The sequence below is a fragment of the Zonotrichia leucophrys genome, chromosome 3 (assembly GCF_028769735.1).
Source record: "Zonotrichia leucophrys gambelii isolate GWCS_2022_RI chromosome 3, RI_Zleu_2.0, whole genome shotgun sequence".
NCBI classification, from domain to species: Eukaryota; Metazoa; Chordata; class Aves; order Passeriformes; family Passerellidae; genus Zonotrichia; species Zonotrichia leucophrys.
In genome coordinates, this window is record NC_088172.1 from 43,599,368 (window position 1) to 43,624,680 (window position 25,313).

The following is a 25,313-nucleotide window of genomic DNA, read 5'->3' on the forward strand; positions in this document are numbered from 1 at the left end:
AAGCTGTAGGGTGACCCCTATGAATCACCATCCTGATCCAGAGTATAGCAGCAGTAATCATAAATTCAATCCCCTGCTCTTATAATATTAGCATTTACTCATAGAGGACATGTCCCTGCTTACTTGTATAATCTGTTTCATTATTAATTATTTCAAAATCCTTTTCATATATTGTCTCCTTTGCATTGTGGGGGGGAGTTGAGTTAGGGAGATTGTGGCAGCAAATATTTCTAGTGTTTGTCTTTTATTTTGAATTCAATTAGACTTTCATATTTTAATTAAAAAATACAAACAAACAAACATCTGGCTCCTGCTACTACTGAAGAAAACGTAGTCATACGCTTCTTGTCTCCAGCCTTGGAAAAGCCCAGGAAGAAGATGACCCTGGGTTCCAACCACAAAAATACTTAAAGTAACTCTTTTGGCTCAAGTCATAGTCAGAAAGAAAAAGGAAGGAAAAGCATTTTTAATTGCAGAAGCATTTTCAAGTAAATTATTTGACAAATCTTGAGTAAAAATAATTAAACCTCTCATGACTGTGAAATTACATAGTATAAGATAGGCATTTCTTACTAATCCAGTACTCTTTAATGCATGCATTTTAATGTCTTTCTTGCCAACAATTATCCATAAAACTACATCACTTTCCATTCCTTGTTGTGTTCACATAATGTATAAACTTTTCCAACTGTTCATGGTTTATAGTTTTGTTTAAAACGCTTAACAGAAGTTACATAGAGATCCAATACACCAGCAAATGTACTCTGTTCTACATGCTTAAATATATAAAAACCACAATTATGCTTCCTAAGTGCCTAAACTTTTTCATCCAGAATAGTTGTTTTTCAATATTACTTCCTTTCTACCATTCTTGAGTGGCAGGAAAATGAAAAAATATGTGAGTTGACCTGCCCAAAATAACCAAGAGATGGCAGCACTCCATTCAACCCAAACTTGACTTGTCATACAATCTATATGGCTGCAGTACAGCAGTCGGTGCAAGTGGGGAACGCGAGGGAAACGGAGCAGTCAGCCGTGGAGTAAGCTAGGGCATGCATCATTTCACCAGTCACTCTCCCTGCTTGTCGTGGTGAGTGGGAATCACAGCAGGCATGGAAAGTTCTTGACTAAATGGGGAGAAGGAGGAAGCTTGCGACAATTGCATTTCTTCCTGGTGCCCTGTGTGTTGATGGCAGCAACATTCTCCGAGCTCCCAAAGCCGTCCCTTGTGTTTGAAAGTGTAAGGAAAAATATTGTCATCATGAGGAAATGTATTAAGATAAGGTACATAGTGAACACGTTCCAAATTGTATTAATCTTTTTTTTTTTTTCTAAAGACCAATGAAATTTTTGCACATATTAGAGTGGATCAAATTTCTTGCAGCATTCTTTCCTTTCTCTTTTAAATGCTGGAGTGAACTCCCCCTAATTCTCTCCAATCTTCATACACTACTCCCTGACAGTGCAAGCTACAAATTCTGAGGCACTTTTTCTCAGTTTGCCAAAGTGCAAATGGCCATTGGGTGAAACCTTATTGGATGTCAGGGGCTCTGGGTTCTTTGGGAAGAGGGTTAGTGTTTGGAGAACAGAGTGCAAAGGATTTTGAAATTAACCTTGAAGCAGCTGTGACTGATATAGTGGTACATTTTACATTTTTTTTGTCTCCAGAAACCTTCAGATGTTTTTTAAGCTTCCGTACAAAAGGCCAGGCACTCTCTGATACTGATGATCACTGCTGGAGCTTGACTCAAATATTCTTCTTTGCATGACAAACAGATGCATTCACAAAAGGTAAACCTTCTTTGCACATAAATGCCTGTGTTTATATTGCATGTTTATTAGGTGGATTCCAGTCTGGATTTTGCAGTACATGTTAAGGCAATCACTCCATTTGGTTTTATGCTTTTTCCCATACATTCTTTCACTGCCAAAACGTGGGAGGTTTTAAATTAGCATGCAATAATTATTATGTTGCAAAATCCTAGCAGAGATAAAGCACCTGACATTTACACCAAGTCAGCTCTGTAAAATGGCTGCCAATGTTTGACTGAGTCACATTCCATGGCAGCAAAGTTACAAAGGTGCATGACCACTAGGGTGTTAGAGTAGGAGCTTACACTCATACAAAATCCATGGTGTGCTGATTAAATGTCAGTTTTGAACACATCAAGAATTCCATGGATTAAGGTCCTCACCTTTCCCACCGTACCTAGCTGCCCTGTCATAAGCACATTTTGTAGCTTTCTCTCTCCCAACCCACTCTTCCAACACAGGCATACAGGGGAAGTTTGTGTCCTACTTAAGCACAATCATTAGTTACTTTAGTTAACATTGGGAATGCTAAAGAAGACAGATGGCTTTTCAGATAAGGCTAAATTAAATATTTAGGTTTACCTGCATTGAAATAGATTCAACTTCTGGGATATTTCAAATGAAATCCCTAACTTATGTATAATTAACATGGAGGGAGTAGCTGATGGTCCTTTCCCATTACAGTAGGCTCTATCTTCTATAATCCATTAATTTTGCCAAGAGAACGTTCCTTTCACCCCACTTTTGAACAAAAATTTCATATCAGAGACCACTCTCTAGAGATCCTCTTTCCACTAAAAAGTCACTGTTTAAATCAAGCAGAAAACAGTTGGCAGCACTCTGTGAGGAGCTGCTCTGTCACACTCGGTGTGACACCATCAGGATCCTTGATTGTCACAGGCTGGGGGGGCTCTGCTGCGAGGTGTCTTCTGCAAGGCAGCCCCCAAGCAGCCCTGCATCCTTAATGCCACGTCAGACAAGTGCTGGCTGGACCTACCTCAGACTTTGCACATACATAGGCTCAGAGAAGTCCAGGAATGCCTTATGGCTTTATCACTCGGGATATAAGCCAAGGACAAGTAGAGTTTCTGTGAAAGGAAAATACAGGCTCTCACATGCTGAGAGAGGGAAAAAGAAATAGGGAACATTTTTGACAGGACAGAGGAGAAGATGCCTTCAGATGAAAGAAGCTGAGCTTCAGAGTATGCTTGGAGAGCACAAGTTGAGCCATGCTTTGGCAGGCTGCTGCACACATTCCCCCAGGGCAGCAGCATATGCCAGTGAGAGCTGAGCCTCCCCATACAGAGTCCCTCCTAATGTTACACTTGGATCTTTTATGGACTCCTCTGGAGTGATTGCTACCCCCATACACTCCTCCTCCACAACTTCCTCTGTAGTCTCCACCTTCAACCTCTACCCCTTGTAAGCTTAACCTGCACATGATACGGTGACCTGAGGTGAAATGATATATGTGATGTTCACTGTCTAAAGTCCTGATTTATTTACTTTGGAGTACACGGGGGAAATAGAGGTATTTGAAGCAACCTGAAAAGTTCAAGAAAGCTCTTGATTAATATGCTGCTGGACAGGATAAAATTAATATTGCCAATGAAAACACAATCAGGCCAAGTGCAAATGAATGCTTATATTGGGCTGGGATGGTCTGCATGGTCAAAGAAAGGCTTTTGAATTAACTCAGGGGATCAGGAAAAAATACAGGAATGACTGTAAGAAGAGCGACGGGAAAGAAGGAGTGTGTTGGCCCACGTGTCAATGAATTGGCTGTTGGCAGCACATAAATGTTAAGGAGCAGCTTGCAGTCTCTGACTATTTGTAGCCTGATTCCTAAACCAAAGAAGAAATCCAGAGCAGTACTGGATACCAGACTACACCTCTGAGCCATCAGAGCCTTTCACTTGCACTAAGGAAAATAGATTATTGATGCTGGCAGGAACACGTGCTCTAAAAACAGACAAGGAGATTGCAGCCTAATCCAAATCCAAACAGAAGCAAGTTGTCTAAAGCCAAATTCCTTTTACAGTCCCTTAATTTCACTACAAAATTGCTTTAAGTTTTAAATTGTGTAGTATCCGAGCCAATCTAGCTAACCCTTGCTTACAAGAGCAGTCTGTCTGTGCAGGAGTGGACCCATTAAAAACTCAAAAGCCTAATGGCTTACAGAACTCAGGGTAAAATCCTGGCCCCACTGAAGGCAGTAGGAGGCTTGCCAAGAACTTCAGTGGGGCCAGCATTTTACCTCAGTTCTTTACAAGCAGCAGTGTTGCTCATTTAGAAGCACAAAAACACCACTGTGAATTTCCTGAGGTCCAATCACCAGCTTTTGCTGGTACTTCTGTCATCGTCACGTGGGTTCACTTTCAAACCCAAAGGAAAGAGGCTGAGAAGTGAAGCCATATTCTCCCACTAAAAGCCCTTTCCTTTTACATGACCTAAGCATGATGTTTAATTCCAGGGAAAAGAGGAAGAAACCCATAACTTGTGTGTTTTTCTTTTCCCCCTCCCTCTCATTCTCCTGAAATAAACCTCCTTCCCCTGGAGGGTGGCGTGAAGAGGCTTTGCTAGACATGACGGGGCTCAGGGCTGCTGCTCCGGCCGGGATACCTGGGACATGACGTGTCTGGAGAGCCGAGAGGGAGGCACACCAACCTCGGGCTGCTCTGGGGCCCCCACCCAGCAATGACCATGCTCTGACACAGCCCCGTCGGCCGGACACGCCGGCACACTAATTGAAAACAGCACAACTTCTGCCGGCAGTCTCCAGTGTGAGTGCTCGGGAGTGTGTGATCATGATCAATAGTGCTCCATGGGAATCTTTTAAAGTCCTCCCAGCCACATCGCTCCAGTAAAGGATTTGTCAGCTTTTCCATAAACCCCAGTTTTGAAAAATTTATGGCGCAGCTTGTTTTCATTACCTTGAGGTGAAAGTTGCCATATAAAATTTCAGACCAGAAACCTTTTTTCCCTTGCTAATACAAAATACCATTTAAAACAAATTTTAGTCTCCAAATTTAGAGTCCTGGTAAGAACCATGTTATTCCCTCAGTGCTTTGAGTGTGCTACTCAGAACTCCTGTGCGAAAATCTAGTGAATTCAAGAATTAACAAACAAATGGTGAGCTCTTCTGTTGGATTTCTAAACCACTGACTAATACGTCCAGAGCTGCCGAGTTATTTCACTCACCCCCAAGAAATGCTGTAAGTCTGCGTCAGGGACTTCTGTGGAAGAAGAACAGACAATGTGCCTCTGTCTCTTCCCTTTCCAGCAGCTGGAATTATGGTTTTGCACCACTTCAGTTTTTCTAAGGAGTAAAATTTCAGCTCATATAAAGTTACTGTAGCTCCATTCACAACAGTCTACTTTGCATCTTCTCTCTGTTGAACAGTTTTTATACTGCAGCCTAGAAATAATTGAATTTCCAGTAACAGACAGGACTTTTCCTGTTACAGGCATGAGTCACGTTCCAGCTACCTGTTCTTACAGAGCACAGTGGGAGAAGAACCAAAGCTCAGCTGACATCAGATGCCTGTGCCTCACTCAGACAGGCAGAGTATTTCTCACCACCTGAGCAGTAATAGCTGACCTCTTCATCACCAGCAGCTTCACTCTCTGCTGAACTAGGCCTTTGCCCCTCACAGTACAGTGGCATCCCCTCTCTGCTGCTTTCTGACCTTACCAGCAGGAACAGACTAAAGTTGCTGTCTCTCCTGGAAAGGAGAGAGCTGTGAGAGCAGCTGTTTCCAGGCCTGCAAGCCTAGTGCTGCTGTTTTACAGCAATAGATGCTGGCAACCAAAACAGCAGCTAACAAACACCCAAAGGAATTGTGTACCTGTGCATACCATCTTCATATATCTATGGCTGGAAGGATTAAGATTTCTTTAATTTTACAAAGTTAATTTCACACAATGTTCTTACAAAACAGAATAAAGAATGTTGCAGTCTACTATCTCTGGGGACAGACCCAGGAGAACAAGAACTACTGTCATGCAGATGAGTTCATCCATGGAAACCAAATGCATTTATGTTTGCCAGATCTCCAGTTTCTGAAATGTCCATCCAAGTGTCATATGACCATGTTACTCCTGCTGGAATTAACATATTCTGGATATTTTCTTGATGAGAAGGTATATTTCACTTTTTTTTTTTTTTTTTTTTTTTTTAATGGCCTATGCCTAGGATAATTTCTTCTTAACAGTGGCTTTTTAAAGAAAAAGATTTTTTTTTCCTAAGTAGTGCTTTGGAAAAAGTATCTATGTGGGCATTCAATTGATTAGTGGTGGAGGTGTTTTTTGGATGAAAGGAAATAATGCAAAATATCTGGGAATGGGCAACAAGTGGAAGGAATCTTCAACAAAATTTAAAATGTATTAATATTGTCATTACAACAGGAAGCTGAAAGTGTATTGCCAGCTATGGACTACCAAGTATAAATATGGCACATTTGAGTCTTGTTTCTTAAGAAAATGAGGCTTATATGATTGTGTGATTGTGTACTTATAAATCACATGTCTTTATTCTTCAATAGTTTTTTTATTCTCTGGAGTGAATCAGGAGAACAGTAGAGGTTTTAAGCCTAAATTATTTCAGTGAGGGTCCTAAAAGCTTGAAGCCCATCAGGAAAAATAAAGCTAAAACTAAACCAAAACAAAACAAAAGCCCAAAACTGTTAGCACTTCCACCGAAGTAAATTGTACTGTAAAAACTCATCTGCTTTTGAACACCAGAAAATCCACAGATGGTAACAGACAGTCAGAACATTTCAACAGCTGGAAAGGTTTTACTTTAATCTGTTACCTTATTAGACACCAGAAAGCCTATTGCAAAGTAAAACACACAGGCTCTCAGACTAGATGCATTGACAGGCAAAGGCGACAAGCATGCACTCTGACTCCAAAATTTCCTACAAGTTTTCAGTGTTATGGATCTTGTAATCTTCACAGGATGCCAGGCAACAGACAGTATCAACAGAAAGCTAAGCCCAAGCTAACTGAAAGATATATATACCCTTATTGAAAGGATTTCCTTGGCATTAATTTCATGCTGTAGCCAATAGACCATATTCCCTTTTCATTTCTTTTAAATTGAGGCTATTTGGAAAGCTATAAATTCTTTGTAGGAAGTAGATTTTCCTCTACTATTATCCTATTCAAAGGCTGTATTTCTTAAGGCTTTCCTCTAAGTAAATCTCATGGAGAGTAAGTCACCTGTTAAAATTATACAAGCCATTTGCAAATGCCTTTCCTAGCCCTGGGAGCCACAGATAGTATGAGAATACATTTTAAGCAACTTTCCAATGGAGGTGAGAAGAAAAACTTCTGTTTGTTTCATATCTTTCTAAGCTTTCCACAGGATAGTCCAGCAAAAGGCAAGAGTAAACAATTCCCAGATTTCTTCATTGTGGTAGAACATTTTCCAGCTGTCCCACTTTTCTGTTTCCAGCTGACAGCTTTATGCCCAAAGGTATGTTTCTACTGCCACCAGTCTCCTGCGTGAGACACAGAGTGGGCAGAAGAATGAGTCTTCTCTTTTGTTTTCTGCTGAAATGGGAAAGTCTGTGATGCTGCAGGATTCCCAGCCTGCTTGAGGTGGGAGGAAGGGCCCAGTCCACAGAGCCTCCAGTGCCTTTGTACATGGCCAAGGCCTATCAGCTACCCTGACACTCTGCCAGTGAGCAGAGCAGCAGCAAAAGAAAGCCAGTTCTGCTGAATGAAAGGAGGAAGATCATGTAGTCCAAATGAACAGCAATTTAGACTTCTTATGTACATAACCCCTGCCTTCTCTGTGCTGTCAAGAATAGCAAACAAGTGCTAGTAGTGAGCAAATCCATCTGGTGTCAGCTCCATCCCCCTCAAACACAGATTCTTGGATTAATGCAGCCCCACGCCAAGTACTTTGACTGGCATAGATATTAGGATTTATTTTCTCTGTTGATAAATAGCCAGAGCACAGTTCCTGTCCTTGTGAGGCTAATGTAAATCCCTCTGAAATCACTCGTCTCTCAGTATTTCCACTAAAAACACCACAAGATTCCTGCCCAGCCTGAAAAATAGAAGGGTAGGAGGAAGTTAAATTGTGTCTTAGGTTTACCTCCTTGCAGTTTTTTCAGAGATTTTATGGATATTAATAGCAGGCATGCTGAGAAGAAGGAAACCACTCACTCTGCAGCATTCCTGCTGCTACTGCTGCTAATGAAACTATGAAGAAACTTTCATGGTGTTCATGATCTCGTGCCAAATCACAAACATTAAATTACTGTGTGTTGTTGCGCTTCCAGTCATGAAAACTTAAAAAAACAAAACAAAACAACAAAAATGGCTTTACAGATTTTTTTTCCACATGGCAGTAGGCCTGGACATTCTTGTTTCAGATCCACCATAAATATTTGATTCTCAAGTCACTCATATTCATGATTCATATTGTTAACAGGTTAGTAGGCACACTTTGGCAGAGGACTCACCATGTGCCAGCTATTTGGAAACATGAGCACATTGGAAACTGCCTTTTTTGACCATCTAATATTCTATCTTATCAAATTGTAAGCACAGGAAAGGACTTAGGGACAGATTGTTCTTGGCCCACAAAAAACAGAGTAAAAGCAGGGATTTTGTCTGATCAGTAAACACAGCTCTTGCAAAGAAGTAAAAGCTCTTGGAATACCTGCCACCTTGCAGAGTGCACTTGGAGCTGACACTGCAACCCCTGAGGACAGGAAGAGATGGGCTGCTCAATTTATCAGGAATTTTATCACTCCCCATGCAGAAAAAGGTGTGGGAGAGGGACAAAGCCGGTAGCAGAATCTGTCCTGTGATGGAGGGATGTACTGTGAACTGTTAGGTACAATCCATATGAGTGAATATGGTGACAAGAGGGGCGACTAAGCACAGCATGCATCTGCCAGTGCTGACATTGAAGAAATAGGGACAGATCAAAAGGAAACAAAACCTTATCTATAATTCAAAGTCAACAGTGGTGCAGTGCCAAAACTGAGGAGAACAGCTGAGAGCAGCTGGAGACCTTCATTTCTCTTGGCCACACTTGGATTTCTCCTTCAGAGTGCCTTACTGGGATCTGAGCCCTTTCCTGGAGCAGAGTGAGAGCAGGAGTGGATGGGAAAGATGCTGAAGAATGAGTTGTGCATTGTGGGAAGAGGTCAAATTTTTAAAAAGAGTGTGGATGAAGGAGGAGAAGAATGAAAAATTACCTTCCCTGAGTGTCTGTGATTTTATCTTCCTGTGACCAAAAAGAGGAAGCCAAATTCAGAACAAAAAGTGGTTTTTTCACTCCACAGAGAACTGCTAATAAGGTTTAAGCCTGGTCCTTCCACAAGGTATTTTATATGCCAGCTGTGAAATATCACAAACACTTGACAAATGTTTAACAATCCAGCCTTGCTATGTTTATCCCTTTCAAACAATACCTTGTTGGGGGCCTGGTTCTGAGAAGCAACTGTGCAAAGAATGTGGATGGGAAGAAAAGCAGCTTGTCAGAAAAGAGAAAAAGAAGCTTTGACAGAAGCTGCAAAATTTCTGTGAACCTTATTCTTCTGCCAACATACAGATGTCACTCCCTGGCAGGTGGAATCATCAGCAGAGAGTGCTCCCTAAGCATTGCTTAAATGAGCAAATGCTTCATTTTCCATGCTCAGTTGCGATAGCAAACTGCTGGGGAAGTTAATTGGTGAGTGGGGATACATCTAAAGCATGAAGAGCCTGCAATCACCTCCCAGCATCCATTTCTCAGCAAATGGCTGTGTTGAGCAGGAAAGACAACCTACCACAGCTCCATGTCACAGCCAGTGTCTTTACAAGGAAATACTTTGATGCTTGCTTATTCTTAGTGGCCTGTTGTCCTGCATGAAACATACTTACAGATTTATTTGGTCTCTGTTGTGCAATGAAAGAGGTATCAGAATTTCTTTCTCCAGGCAATGAAGCAGTAGAGACTCCCTCGTTACCTTTAACTCTGAAATCGTCATTCAGAAATTTATGGGCCGACCTATAGCTCCCCAGAGAAACTCTGCATCACTTTTCTTTGCCTTTCTCTCATATGACCACCTTTTCCTCTGTTGTCTTTTCCCCCATCAGAACTTCCTTTTTATCCTGATGGCTCCAGTTCTGTTTATGCAGTGAAAAGAGTGAATGGATCAAAACCATTTTGGATGACTCAAGCCCTTCTGAACATTTTCCACACACATCAGGTATTGTCCCACCAGCGCATCCCTGCCTTTGTTGGAGCCAGGTCACAGATCAGTCTTCCAGGAACAAAGGCACAGACATTCAAAGGGAGTTGTGTATTCAAGGTAAGAACTCATTACCCAGCTGCTATGTGTGAACCTTGGCAGCCAGCTAAGGGAGATAGAATTAAAGGTAAAAGTGAGAAAGTGCATGGATTGAGATAAAGACATTTAAATGTGCTAAAAAAAAGGAAAACCAAGGGATGAAAAAAGCAACAATTCATCACCTCTCTCAAATGGCAGTGATTGGTAAAACTCTCCCAGTTTTGTTCCTGAGCACAGTGTTACATAGCAGAGAATATTCTGTCTGACTGTGTCTCCCCCCAGTCTCTTGCCCACCTCTAGCCTACTCTCCTGCTGGCAGGAGAAAGAGAAGACCTTGGCACTGTGCAAGCACTGCTCAGTAACAACAGAAAATGTGTGTCAAAAATGTTCTTTGAGTCACAAATGAAAAACATAGCACCACACAGTCTGCTGTGAAGAAAATTAACTCTCTCAACTCAGCCCAGTACAGCAGCTCATATGGTGACAATAGTTTGGTTACCCAAAGTAATACACAATCTCCTTTCTTCAAGAGGTCTTATATCATCCAAAGATAATCCAGAAAAGCTTGTCCTTTCCAATTGCATCTGTTGCTCTAAAACAGAGTAGGAACTTTTCTGCACATTTTAAATCCTCTCTTATATTCTTAGGCCACAAAAATTTAAAAATCACTGCTCCTTTCTGTTGGGAATTTGGCTGGCTAAAGACTGGAAAAGTACAAAACCGTGGCTAATTCCAAGTCCTGCACCTGCAAGATAGTGTGTCCTTGGGCCTAGCTGTAGTATGATAACAAATAGTGAAAGAGACATTAGAAAAGAGAGATGTAAACCCTAAGGAATAGGGAAGAGCTGATGTTGTGGTGTGGCCAAAGGACAGTGCAAATTACAGAATATTCATAAGCTTATTACTCGCTGTATAAGTGTCTGATGCTCTCTTCAATAAACGGAACTTGCTTATCACTCATATTGAGTGTCCGAGTCTCCCCTCACCGACAAATGGCTCATCCCCGACAAAGGCTCATTCTGCGACACCTTTCCCCACCATACATGAAGTGACAGACTGGACTATAGGTCCTGCTGCCATGCAAGCTCTGCATAGCCTCATCTGGATGTATTTGGACTGAATAAAATTCCCTGTCTTATCATGTTCATAATATTCTCCCATTACTTTCCTAGGTGTGAGATCTAAGAATATAAAGGAGATGGCAACTGGGGACATTGGGCATTTCTTTAGAAGGCCAGGGTTAGGAGGAAGCCAGAAACAATTCTGGAGCAAGCACTGGAGGCTTCAGTCCAGTGAGGCTCCTGTCCAGTGAGGCTCTGCATCTGGGAGAGTAGAGGTTGGGGCTGCCCATGCCCAGCTCATTAACTTTAAATGTCTGGTTGGAAATTGGGAAAGAAAGAGATGCTCACAGCCTGGAAGCAGGAAAAGAACACGGCCTCACTCATGAGAGCCTTGCTAAAACCCTTTCCTGACAAGGGAGATTGCATACTTGGAAGACAGATACCGGCAGTACTGCAGCATCCAAACGGTCAGCATGGAGAGAGAGAAAGATGTTCAGAGAAAGAGAAAAGGGAGAAATCCTGTAGGTATCTAAGCTAGGGAAAATAGTATGTCCATACTGAGCCACTGAGCCAAAGTGGCTCAGTACTGAGCCAAAAGGCTCTTCAACAGTAACAGTGGAGAATAAGTGAAGAATAAGTGAGGGTATCTGTGTGCTTCTGCTGGGTGCTGTCACTGGCACAGCAGTGCTGGCAGGAGCCACCAGCACCAGCAGTGGTGGAGGTTTGCTCTGTAACAGGCAGCTCCCTGCCTTCCCTGCCTTTGTGAAGCCTGAGCTGTGCCACGGCTGTGGGGGGAAGCCCTAATCCTTGTTCTCATAGCATGCAATCTCAGCCAACATTCCAAGAGGAAGAGCTGCCGGGCTTAGAATGTCAATCCACTGGTAGTATCTGTTTATGAGCTAAATAACCCACCTTGCTTGAGAACAGAAAATTTGGTATGGAAGAGCAAGAAAGGGTACACGAAAGAGTAAAGGGCTATATAAAATTTTGTGTTAGTAATGCCAAATGACTCATGGAAAACTTAATAATCACCTCACTTCAGTTTCAAAACAATGTAAAAATGTTTTTAGTCCCACGTCTTCACTTGCTTCCTTCCCCCACCCCTTTACAGAGACCCTGTCTGGTGGCAGGGTACAGCTTTTCTGTGCCAGAGCTCAGGGCCAGAAGGTCTCAGCCAACACCAATTTGAATTTAATACAACACGCCCCACTGAGAATCTCTTCAGACCGGTCAGTTTTGTTCTTTTTGCATTAGACTACAGGTAAGTCTGGAGATTGGATTAACTTTTTTTTTTTTTAATCCAATTTTTCTGAGTGTAGACATTCACTGCAAGCAGCCAAAATTCACAGAAATGCAGTCATGAGTTTTGTACTCATCATAACGTACTTGTATCCCATCCAGTACAGAGAGGGATTGGTCCTGAGGGCTTTGTCCAAGTTACAATACTGCATAGAAGCATCAGGAAAGCCAGATCTTTCAGCTGACCAATTTCATTTGAGTCATTTTGGATTTCTACAGTCAGTCAAGACCAGCAGATAGTTAGGATCTGTTTTATCTGGAAAGAGACTAGCTCTTAGCTGGACTTCATAAGCTAGCCTCCATCCAGGACCCAGCATCATATTCAAATGAATCACTTGAAAGAGAACAGCAGAGGATAGGAAAGTAAATGCTACAAAGATCTTGAAGGCCCCTGCATCACTCTAAAATTTCTTTGCAATCTCACATGTACACATACCAGCTGATGCATCTGAACTCGAACATTAAATTCCTAGATTATATTTTGTCTGATATTCTGTGTTCATTTAATTCAAAAATAAAAACTTAAAAATCATTTCAGAAAAAAAAATGTCTGTCTCGTGTAAAAGAAAGATTTTGAGAGATCTGACTTCAATAATTTGTCTTGGTCCAAAAGCCATATATAAGCAAAAACTGGGGTTTGGACGAGACAAAATGAAACTGTGCTGTAAGGTTATGATTTCTCTAAACAGCCAAAGTAGAATTCATGGTTCTGCACCATAGAAGGGGAGGGAAATCCTGCTTCCCTGGTCTCTACCCACTCTGTTCATCCCCATCTTCTCAGGTCCCCTCTGCCCAGCTGCCAGCTTTAGCACTTCTCTGCCTGCCGAGGAAGCTCGTTCGACTCACTAAAAGGACCAAGAAAAAAAAAAAGGGGGTAAAAAATGCAGTGGCCTCCTGTTCCCAAAGAAAAACAAGATTTTTTTTTGGCAGGGATGAAGCTACCTCCTCTCCTGGTCAGAGGGATGCCAGCACTGTCTGCAGGGTTGGCTGACTGGTGGCTTAGCAATGAAAGGCTCAGGCAGAGAAGTGCAGAGAGCAAGACTTCCCCCTTTTGGCAGCTGCAAGCTGTTAGTTCAGCTCACAGTGGTAACTTTCGTCCAAACCCTAAGTGAACTGAAAAAGCTGGTTTTCATACAGTTCTCTCTTTCCCTACCAGGTGAAACTTTGTGTTTTATCTTTGCATCTGTAGCAAGGGAATTGAAATTATCAGATTAGTTAAATTATTGATTGACTCTTAAAATATAATTTGGTATCCACATTTTATAGTTCATGTTTCTTTATACCTCTAAAAGGGATCAACAACTGCAGTGTATGTATGTATGTAGTTTGTATTCTAAGCACAAACTAATGTTCAAATTCTGCTAAGTATAGGTTTAAAACATTTCCTAAAGAATTCCTGAAAAAAAAATCAAAGGGATATTAATATGTGGTCCCTTCTGTAAAGACAAATTCACATCTATAGCTAGACATACATGTACAAAGGCAGGGTTATGTGGCCAGTTACAAATGTGGACTGGGTCTTTGTGACCTGACCTTTTCAACACTGTGTTTGTGAAAGCAGGACAGAGACTAACTGCAGCAAACCAGAAGCCATAGTAATTATTCTAATTCAGAAGTTACCAACCTTCTGAGAAGGGAAGAACAGGAATAGAATCATGCTTAAATACAGCCCATTTTGCTTTGTTCTTCAACACAGTCCCATTCAAAATACTTTGGAATTTATGAGTCTACTGAAAGTGAGGTCTCATAATGTGCACAGCATGTTGCCAGTTAACTTGAATGAGCTTCTCCTCTGTTTTCTGTCTGATTACTACAATAAATCGCTTGAAAAGAGGCACCTCCTTCTAAAACATATGTATTATGATGAAGTAAAAAGCCAGTCCATAAGCTGTCCAGGTAGGTTTGTGCAGCTCCCCTAAACATCTGCCTTCCAAAACGTGATCTGGTGTCCCTTGGATCAATTTGGAGTGATGCATCTCTGCGGCGCTCTGGCCCCAGCCCTGCAGCAGCAGGATTCTTTGTCAGTCTTCCAGGGCTTCCTTGTGCAGTTCAAGAGACAAATGCTCGCTTGCTTGTGGGACTGCAGCGCTTTGATCTCCACTTCCAGATGGAAACAGAAGTGCCGAGGCACGTAGAGAAAACAAAAGCAAATTTTTGCAATCCACAGGAAAGATGCCTAAGAATAATAGAAATGTATTTCTATATGCTGACTGCCTTTCTTTTTTTTTTACAGCATCATAACCTCAATCAAACAAAAATCTATAAAACAGCAGACAGAAAATAAGGATTGCAGATTTTTTTTTATTTTAATCTTTTTGACATTTAGTTCTCCCAAAGACATAGACAAAGCTTCTTCTGATCTCAGTGGTAGAGGATTTGACTCTAAAAGTTCAAACCACAAACAATGAAGCTATTGCTCCTATGATTCATCTGACCCTCCACAGGAAAAAAAAAGAGTACCCTCCTCCTATAGCTGCAGTGTTTACTGAAATTATTTATTAACTGATATGCAGTAGTGGAATATCCAACATGTTTAGATGGAGATTAGCTCCGTAGCAGAGGCATATTGAAAGCACTCAGCTGTAAAAATTACTTTAAAAATCATTTATACTATCTTTTGCGTGTTGATCTTTATTTCAGCTGCAGTATTTGAAAGCCATAGAGCTTTGTATACCCTTTTCAAATGATTTCTCAATATTAATTCTATTTACTGTATCTTGCATTAGTCACATTTATGAGTATGCAAAACTAGCTTGAGAAATGCATTTGCTCTCAATATCCTTTCATTGTGCTCTGCTCAGAAGTACTGGAACAACTTTTCTCCTCATTAGAGCTATTCAAACCCTTTAAGACATCGCGGCACTAGCATTTTGAACTTATGCAAATAATCTGATCTTTTTTCTGAAACTGACAGAAAAGTCAAAAAAGTTACATTTATAGGAAAAAGATTGCTTGATACTTGACAGTTACAAAATGTGTTCTTTTCGCTCTCCTTGAGGTCTCTGGGAATTAACTCTTGTCACCACCATCGTATAAATCTTATAGTTGCTTAATACCTGCACAACATATACTGGCCTCTATTTGTAGAGAAGAGATGCAAAAGTGTTTCATCTCAGAAGTTGTACCTTGCTTTCACCATGAGCTTAGCCATGAAACTGAGGGGAGAGAGCTCCAAGGCTCAGCACAGATAGGAGCTACTGTCTTGGGAGGCATGAGGGGCACAGCCGTCTTCTGATGTCTTGCCTCCCTGTGTCCTGGGTGCAGAGCTGCAGCCAGGACTGATACTTCATGTAGTTTGATGCCCTTTTCATACTTAGAGAAGATCTCAATTTTCCACTCTGTCTTCTAGCTGTTGGAGGTGCCAGAGAAGCATTTCATTTCAGGAAGTTCCCATTTAGCTGTTCTGATTCCTGTGAGTTTGCCAATCTTCCCCTGCATCCAATTTACCACCATGCTCCCCAGAGTAGGTCACCAAAGGCTGAGGAGACCAATCTTGCCTTTCCCTGCTACAGTCCTGTTGGAGAAAAGAGATTTCCTTAAGGAGATTGACTAGGACCACAGCTTCTCTTACCATGTCACCAGCATGCAGCCAAAGACTAGATGAGGGCTGAGCCTGCCTTTCCTTTCCAGCTCACCCTGTCACCTGCCCTGGCTTTGGGACAGTGAAGGAGGACCAGCTGCACCAATGTGGTACCAAGTCTTGTGTCCCGTGCCAGCATTAGCAGGGCAGTGTGGCTTGGTGGCAAATCCCACCTGTCCTCCCCACACAGTCTGACTGGACATATCCTACCCCACATCTGGGAAGAAAGGGATCACTGAGGGCAAGGATGTCAACTGTGATGAGTCTGTTCTCAGGACAGGAAGAGATATTCTTTGTCCAGCACCGCTGGGTTTTGTGATTGTGGGTTTTCTTCTTCTTTATTTTATTTTCATCTTTTAATTAAATTGCAAGCTCTCATTTTCTTGTAAATTCCAGTTTTAAATAAACTATGAGCTATTTAAATGCTATGTTACTGGAGATTCTTAATATTTGGAGAGCTGATGATGGCAAGAGGATCTGATGTGATGTGCAACAAGTCCTTTGACAGATGATTCAAAGAGACAATATTTGAAGTAAACCCACACATCCACACAGAAGCTATCAGCAAACCAAAGAAACAGATGTGTTTTGATCCAGCACCAAGATATTTTAAAACTTCATCCAATTTCAGGCCCAGATCTTGCTAATTTAGTGTACTATGTGCCACAGTTCAGAACCACCACATAGTAATGGAAAGTCATTCACCTTTGAATTGATTTTAAGGCAGTTTAGGTGTATAACTCTTTCTTATCACTTGCCTACATATGCAGGTAGAGCAAGAGAATTATAGCAGTATTATAAAAAAATTGCAGCGATAATGACATAAATTCCTATAGGGGGCCTATGGGGGAATGACATCACTATATTTTCTGTGTAATTAATTCTTCCCCGAACAAAAGCATTCTGCTTCTGCCAATAAACCTCAGTTTAAAAATCTCCATCTGGTTGCCCTCTTTGAAATGAAGGTTTACACACTGTGACATTTAAAATCCCATTTATTCAAATGGTCAAAGTTTTTCAGGTCACATAAATAATTGTCCCTTTTGGAATAATAGATATGTTTAGAATTACTTTGAGAGTTTTTATTTAGTCTCTTGATTATTTTTTCAATGGTAAAATAATAAAAAAGAGGGAGTTAGAAATCCTAAGATAAATTCTTTCATAAAACAGAAGATTATACCTTTTCCCTCAAGAATTTTAAACATTTAGGTTTTGCTTTTTTGTTTACTTCCTGTCATAGTGACCCTAATGACAGAAGAATGATGATTATATTATTAAACGAAGGTTACTTTTACCATTGTCACCATCACTTTAAAGATTTTTGTCCATAGTTGTCTGCCTAATTACTGTTCTTCATAACTGATATAACACAGAGATGCAAAAATACAAATGCTGTGCATGCCATTGATAGAAATGAGCTAGGTTTTTTCTCAATTATTTTTCTTTATATCAGTCTGCATTGAAAAGAGTGCTCTCTATGCTCTGTGCTTTATTCCAGAGGGATGCAGTTATGATTACACTGAAAACGGAGGCTCTATAAACCACAAACATTTGCCAGCTTTGCCAGCACATCATTATTACACTACTCAGTATGCTGTTTTTCTTCTGTTTTATGCAAACAAAATTCACACTCAGTGGAAAAAAAAGTATATTACCAAGGCATGACTTAAATCCCTCATAGACTCAAACCCTCCATCCCATAATTTTAGACTTTCAGATAGGCATATTTCTCTCATGTCTGTGTCTTCATTTCAGCTGATAAAGGAACAGTGTCAGGGGAGATTTTACTTTTTGCCTGCCATGCCTTGACATGGTAGGTCAATTTGAGTGGAGCTACTTGATCTGCCAGCAGTCAGTTTCTTCCCACATTCAAGTGACCTTAATTAAAGTCGGGCTGAAGATGAATACAAAATACATGAGAATTATACACATGGACCTGGTTAAAAAAACTGTTGCAATTCAACCACTGAACAACCAAGAAAAACCAGAATGAATGTGCAGCAGTGCAAACATGCATGTAGGAATGTTAAATTAGAAAAACATGAAAATTATCATTAATGCCCCTTAACCAATGCCTTACTAGAACAAAGCATTAAAAGTATTATCTGGGAATGATGCCATATACAAGAAGTATAAAGAAATTTCAAACAAAAATAAAGACCATCTTTTCATTATCATTTCTTTCTTTCCTCTGAGTAGATAAAACAGACCATTTGTTAAATTGAAATCAAAAAATCTGACCACAATTATCTTAAATGTGTTACTTATTAATAAGTAAGGCTCTGTGTGGATATTGTCTCTGGAAATGCTCTTTTCAGATCTGGAAGGAAGCTCTGCATTCCAACTCCCTGCAGCCCTTCTTGGGGGGCATGAGATTTTTACTTGTCCTAGCAAGCTGGATGGTATTTATCCATTCCAGTTATTCCAGCTAGTTCATGCCACCCTTGAGGGGTTGCAGAAACTGTGAGAAAGAATACAAAGCAGTGTAGATATTCAAGGCACAGGAGTAAGGTGATAATGACTTTGTCTGCTTATGCACAGACTTGTCTAGGAGTGCTTTATTTCTCCACATGGGCATCCATCAGAACTCAGCCCTGGTGTGAGAGTTTTTAGGACACAGAATGCAACTAGTCCAAAGGACAGTGAGAGAACAATTACACTGCCATATCTTTCATGTTTATGGAAGCAAAAAGGCCAGGTGAAGCCAACTTCTGATTCATCTGACTGCCAGGACCTCTCAAAGCCTCACCCTTTTACTCACACAATTCTGGGTAGAATTAACTTCATTAAAGTTAGCCCTATTAAGGCTCATAAATTTGTTTTGGGAATGCTGACAACTTTCTTCTGGAATGGTAGTTTGTGAACAGTTTTCTTCCCATTTCACACACCAGCAATGATGCAACCAGGGTAGGACAAGGCGGTGTCACATGCTGGGAACCTAATGTGCATTGCAAATGATAACATCCACAAGTGGGTGAGAAATCTTTCTGCCTCAACTTGTGGACCCTTGGGAGATTCCTGTTTTTGATCTATGAAAATCAGCTAGCTGTGAGAACTCTTTTGTTTTTTCAGGGTAACTTTTACTGAGCTCAGATGAAAACCAAATTAACAACAACCAAAAAAATCTATGTTTTCCCTTCACACAAAACCCTTGTTATTTAGCCAGTTTTTGGCATTGAAACTGAAGAACGAGGTGTTGGGGGTAGTATGTGAAAGAATTCCACTGTGGTATTTTCAGTGCTATCTATTGGGAAGAATACATACAGGAATGTCTTCAAATTGAGCAGGAGTTCCAAAAGATAATAATTCAATAACTAAAGTTGTTTCAGGTACTAATTTCCAATTATTTCAGCACTTAAAGTCTTTGAGGGTGGAAAGTGTCTAGAACCAAATGAGGAACCACCCATAGGTGCAACCCCATTCCCAGCAATGCTTTTGGCCTCTTTCCCCTTCTGGTACAGGGAAGGCAAATGCTCCTGAATTCCTTCTCTGGGGTAACTGTGACACTTAACTCAGCAGTGCATCAATCAGCCTATTCAGCGTGCACAAAGGGGAAAGAACTTTGGGTAATTCACTGTGAATGGACAGAAGTAAGACTGAAATCCTCTAAGCCTCTTTGGTTTCCCATCCCTACATTGGTCAGGCATAATACACTGCAGCCCACAGGTTTTTTTATCATGCTTTCAGTATTCACATAACCACAATTACTATTTTTGCATTAAATTGTTATTGGAAAATACTCATTTTGTAAAGAAATTTGAAACCCTCTTCTTTTCTTGTTGCAATTACAGGCATAAATTTTTCTTTCTATCGTTGAAACATTCAGGAGAGTCCAAATTATGCTAACAACATAGTAACCTTCCCATACCTTGTGGAAGAGAAAATGTTATGTCTTTGCAGGAGCGAAGACAAAACAGAGAAGCAGCTGTTTCATGCATAAAGGTACTGAACTAGGTCAAGTCCACTGAATGATGACAAAAAATGATATGTAGTAAGGCAGAATCTTGAAAGCAAATTTTTGGAACTGTAAATTGTATGTATTAGGGTGTTCCAGAGCAACTTGGTTGTCCTATTTATTGATATCTGCTTTTTAAAAGACCTTTGTTCAATAATTTAGAAATCAAGTATGTTTTGGGCTATCCAGCCCAAAAACTTCTAAAAATGCTGATCATTTTTACATGTAAAATGAAGAATATGGTATTCAGAGATAGAAGCACAAATCAACTAATTAATTTCATTTATTCAAAAGTTTATTAATTACTGTTATTTAATGCATTAAAAAGTTAATAAATTGCTTAAAAGTCATTGCATCCTATTAATCCAAAATGTAATGAATAAAAGCAGACACAGGTTTAAGCAAAAGCAGATGGGTTTGGAAATGTTAAGGTCATTGAAAACGGCACCGGCTGTTGCAAATTGAAAAAAAAAACCAGCACAGATATGATCTTGTACATAAGCCTCCTACAAACTTCAGAGAATAATTTGGTTAACTAATTGCAAAGGATAGTTCTTCAGGTCTGTTTTTCAAAACATGGTGGAGAGAGGGGATACCTCTTTGTCTCTAAGATGCAAATAGATAGCAACTGAGTTTTTTAATTTAGAACAAGAGAAATCAAGTATCTAATGTTTTTGTGTTCAGAACTGCATCGAAAATCTCATTAAACATTTCTTATTTGGGCATTGTTGTTTATTTCCTTGGAGACAGCATCAAATCCTAAAGTAAAATTGAAATCAATGACAAAACCTTCATCAAATTCCAGGAAAAACAGTTCAAGTCTACAGTGAGGTAACGAGTTTTTTACTTAAAAATCCAACAAAACCAACACAAAACACATTTTTCAAAACCTAAAAGATGTAGTCCACTGGGAGCTTTGGGTATTTCAATGTCTCTACTGCTTTGACAGTTAAATCGACTAACTCACATAGATTTTAGTTTTGAAGAAGAGTGGTAACTGAGTAATTGCTAAAAGAGCAACAACAACAAAGACGTGGATTAAGACCTTCAGCTGAAAGAAGGATTCTTTTGCAATAAACGCTTCTGACATCATCTTGGGTTTATTGGGAACACAAACACACACACCTGCACAAGCACAGACACACACCTTAATCCATTTTTGTCTCAGACGGAATAGAAAGAAGCGTAGAGATGAAAATTTTCATTTAAACCTGCTGAGCTCGCTAATTTGTGAAAGACCAGGGAGACAAACCAGAAGAACTTGTGGACATGACATTGCAACAGAATGAAGTTTGGCAGAAGGAATTGTGGGAGCTGCCATCATGAACTTATCCCATAATTTACGTGTTCGTCAACCAGAAACAAGCACTGAGATGAAAAGGTCTGGGTCTTCAAGTTGGTGTCAGTGTGACAATGAACTTACAGAGAGATGCTTCATAAAAAGAGATGTGATATTGAGACGTACAAGGGTATTACCTTGCGTGATTCCCTCGTAGAAGACTACACAGTGTGAAATAAAGCATTCAGTCCTCTGAGAAGAATGATGTTAAATTGGAATCAACATACTGAAGGAATAATGAAAGACTGCTGAAAACAAAACAGGTGATTAAAAGAGTTGCATTGTCATGTTAAGCAAATCTAAGGCCTGGACAGAAAATGTCATTTTTTGATAGTCGCTGCTGAGACAAAGACAAGCCTTTAATAAATTTAGGATGGAGCTGAGATTACTTATCCTTCCTGAACTAGGTTTTGGAACAAGTTGTTTTTTGATTAGTAGTTATACATTTGTGCAAGGATTGCATCACAGAGCCACAAGTAACATAAAGGAATGAGTCTCATCAGCACAAAATGTTCCTTTCCTGGGAGATTGAGTTGCTTGGTTTTAAAAACACAATTACAGCAAGTGCTGGGGAAAAAATACCAAAACAAACACAAAACCAAAACTAAAACCAGCAATAAACTCCAAAAAATGAGCAACAACAACAAAAAAAAACCTTTGCAAAGAAGTCTAAAATTCACTGGGCAGCAAGAATTGTCCTCTAGAAATAGCTATTTTTATTGTTCAAAATAGGAACGTTTCCTTCAGACTGTACATTAGAAATTGCACGAATCTGATAATAATTTCAAGGAAGGCATACAGATTAACATAAATTTTGGAATTCATTTAGGTTTCAACACAGCACCACCTATTGGAATGAAAATATTAACAGTGAAACAGTGAAAACATAGCTGGAGCCAATTATGATTAAATTATAAGCTTTGTAACTTCCTCTGCCTTGCAAACTATCCCTGCTAATATAAATTTGACATCAAATTCAGTATTTTTTTTTTCATGTTATTAGAAAGGAAGACTTACCACAGTGTAGGTGAAGTAAAGTTTTTCTTTGAGTCATTAGAAATAACTTGGCACAAAGTGAAGATATTTACACAGAGTTAAATGAGATAATAATATATTTCCTATGAAAGAGAGCATTGTGTATGACAATTTAAATGAGCTGCAGATAGATAGATATAAGTGATAAAAAGTAGGTGCTTGGCCTGTCATTAGAGAACATATCTTTAAAATACACTTCACTTAGACTAATCACCACATTATTGCTATTCCAAATGAGGCGTGCAGGTGTAAAACTGAAATACAGCAGTCCCTTCTGCTTGGTAATGAGGAGATTATAACGCATTGCAGATCAGAGTTTTAGGTGAGCAGAAAGCACAGTCACTGAACATCATCCAGAGAACAAGATGGGACATGTGTGGTTCAAAGGCACCTTCTTGGGGATTTCTCTCTTTTGAGTTCCCTATGTCCTCCTTCCTTGTGGGGAAAAAAAAATCCTCCAACTTTCTTTTCCTGGGAATTTTTTTCTTCTCACAGCTCTAGAAAGTGAGTTGTGGGGAAAATAGCTGCTTTGCATGGACATTACACTGCCAAAATTTGAAATATCAGTGTCCCCATACCCACCCTCAGTGGCTGCTTTTCCTCTCAGCCTGGGGCTGCAAAATCAATCCAGAGAACACTTGTAAGATGTGTGAGGCAAAAAATATATAGAGGCCCATTCTGTGCCTCCCTGAAATGCCAGGATGCAGAAGGGTGATAAAAAAAATATATCAAAGTCCCCTTGGAGTGAACATCTTGCCCTCAGTTGGCCAGGAGGGCTCAGGAATGCTGCCTGCTCCAGCTTTCACAGGAATGGAGGAAGCTGAACTCTGCTGAGCTGGCGTGTGGCCCCATCACAGTGGCCAATCCATCGGGGGCAGCGCTGGCGTGCTGGAGCCCGACCAGGAGAGCGGTAATTCTGGATCAGGAGGAGGAGCTTCCTCAAGCAGGATGCACACAGAGGGCAGCACTGACAGCCATGCAGAGCTGCTAAGGGACACAAGGCTGCAAGGGCTTGGGCTGGAAAGGACCTTAAAAATCTTCTAGTTCCAATCCTGCTGCCATGGACAAGGACATGGTCTACAGGACCAGATTTCTGGTCTCCAAAAAATTCCATCCAATCTGGCCTTGAATGTTTCTCAGGACAGGACACCCAAAACTTCTCCAATGTCAAGCAGAGGCAAAGAGCTCAGCCCTCCCTATCTCCCTCAAAAAATTCTCTTTTTTATTTCTCACAAGAGTGCCAGGACAGATGCCACTTAAAGAAAAAAAGTGCTGGGGAGAGTGGGGATTGGAAGGGTGAGTGTACAGCAGTAGACTGTTGCATTTACTGCTGGCAAAGGATCTTTCAGGATTCTCAGCCACAGACCTTGGCTTGCCAGGAAAACACAGCCCAGCACCAACTCCCCTTACTACTTACTGTACCCTCAGCTGGATGAGCTGATAGGATTTGGATAGGACTTTGGATTTGTTCATTTGTTTCCCTATAGGAATAAATAAAATAAAAAATTAAGATGGCAAATATATTTTCATGTGCAAATAATTAGCATGTTGAAGTTTTATTGTATTTGCATTAGTTGGTTGTGACTTAAACTTGTTTTTAAAATCTTTATCCTTGTGTCTCCAGCTGTCACCTGTCACTGAGGACCTCAGTTCCATGTTGCTTGGAGTTTAGGATGTCTCTGGAAGCACTGAGATGGAATTGCTCTCTCCAGGGTAACACAGATGATAGAGCTGCCTAAAGAGACAAGAGGAATCATCATCTGCATGCCTTCCCATCTTTCTTGAGCTAGCATCAAGTTTGCTGAATCCCAACGAGGAAACATGACAATCTTATGATTTTAATGCTGAAGATCCTTAGATTATTAATTGCTTTCTAAAAAATAAAGGCTGGTATACCCACCACTGTAGCAGAGAGTATGCAGAAACAATTGCAAACACCACACTCTCGTTTAGCAAGAACATCCATGTCAAATAAGAATGTTCTTTTGAAATTAATGAACATTAAAATGACAGTGTTCAAGAACAAAAGCAGAACTCTTGCATTTCAGCAGTATGGCTGCATTATAGAAAATAGATATAAAGTTATGATTCACACTAATTAGAGGATACCAGTTCATTATTTAGTGAAAATTTACACAATTTTTTCTGTAGAGTTTGACATTTGAAAGTCTTGCACCTTATTTACAGTCAAGCAGCCACAAGGATTCACATTCTGTAAATATTTTTCTTCTTATTAAGTTGTTTGAAATCTTCACTTGCCCTCTGTTCTCACCCCCAGACAGAGTTTACACAGCTAGAAGGAGATTTCAAATGTGTGATTTTATTTTTAAAGAGACAAGCACAAAGTCTAGCAAAAGCTAGTAACAACATGTGGGGTTTCAGAGCATGAGGTTAAAAGTTGTCCTATTTTAGACATCTTAGTCATCAGCTTCTTACAGTTTTGCTGCAGGACATGAGCTCAAAAGAAAAATTCTGGAATACTTTTATATTTTATAATAGTGATAAAATTGGGATTGAGGGAAATTATCCTCTTTTTAAAATCCTGTAATAATTCTTTATACCCACAAACTTATGTTGTTGTTTTTCTTTTCCCCCCCATGAACAGCAGTAAGTTTCCAAGTGGCCACCAAGGAGCTTTCAAGGTAAATATAATTCTGATTGTGATTCTTCTGTGGTCTACCATTACTGCAAATTTGTTCATTTGTTTCCCTATAGGAGTAAATAAAATAAAAAATTAAGATGGCAAATATATTTTCATGTGCAAATAATAAGCATGATGAAGTTTTATTGTATTTGCATTGGTTAGTTGTGACTTGGACTTGTTTTTAAAATCTTTATCATTGTGTCTTCAAGCACTTTCATGTTCTTATGCATATCTCAAGGTCAATGTCAGTCAAGAGCAGTGCATTTGTAGTAATTCAGACTAAAAATGAAC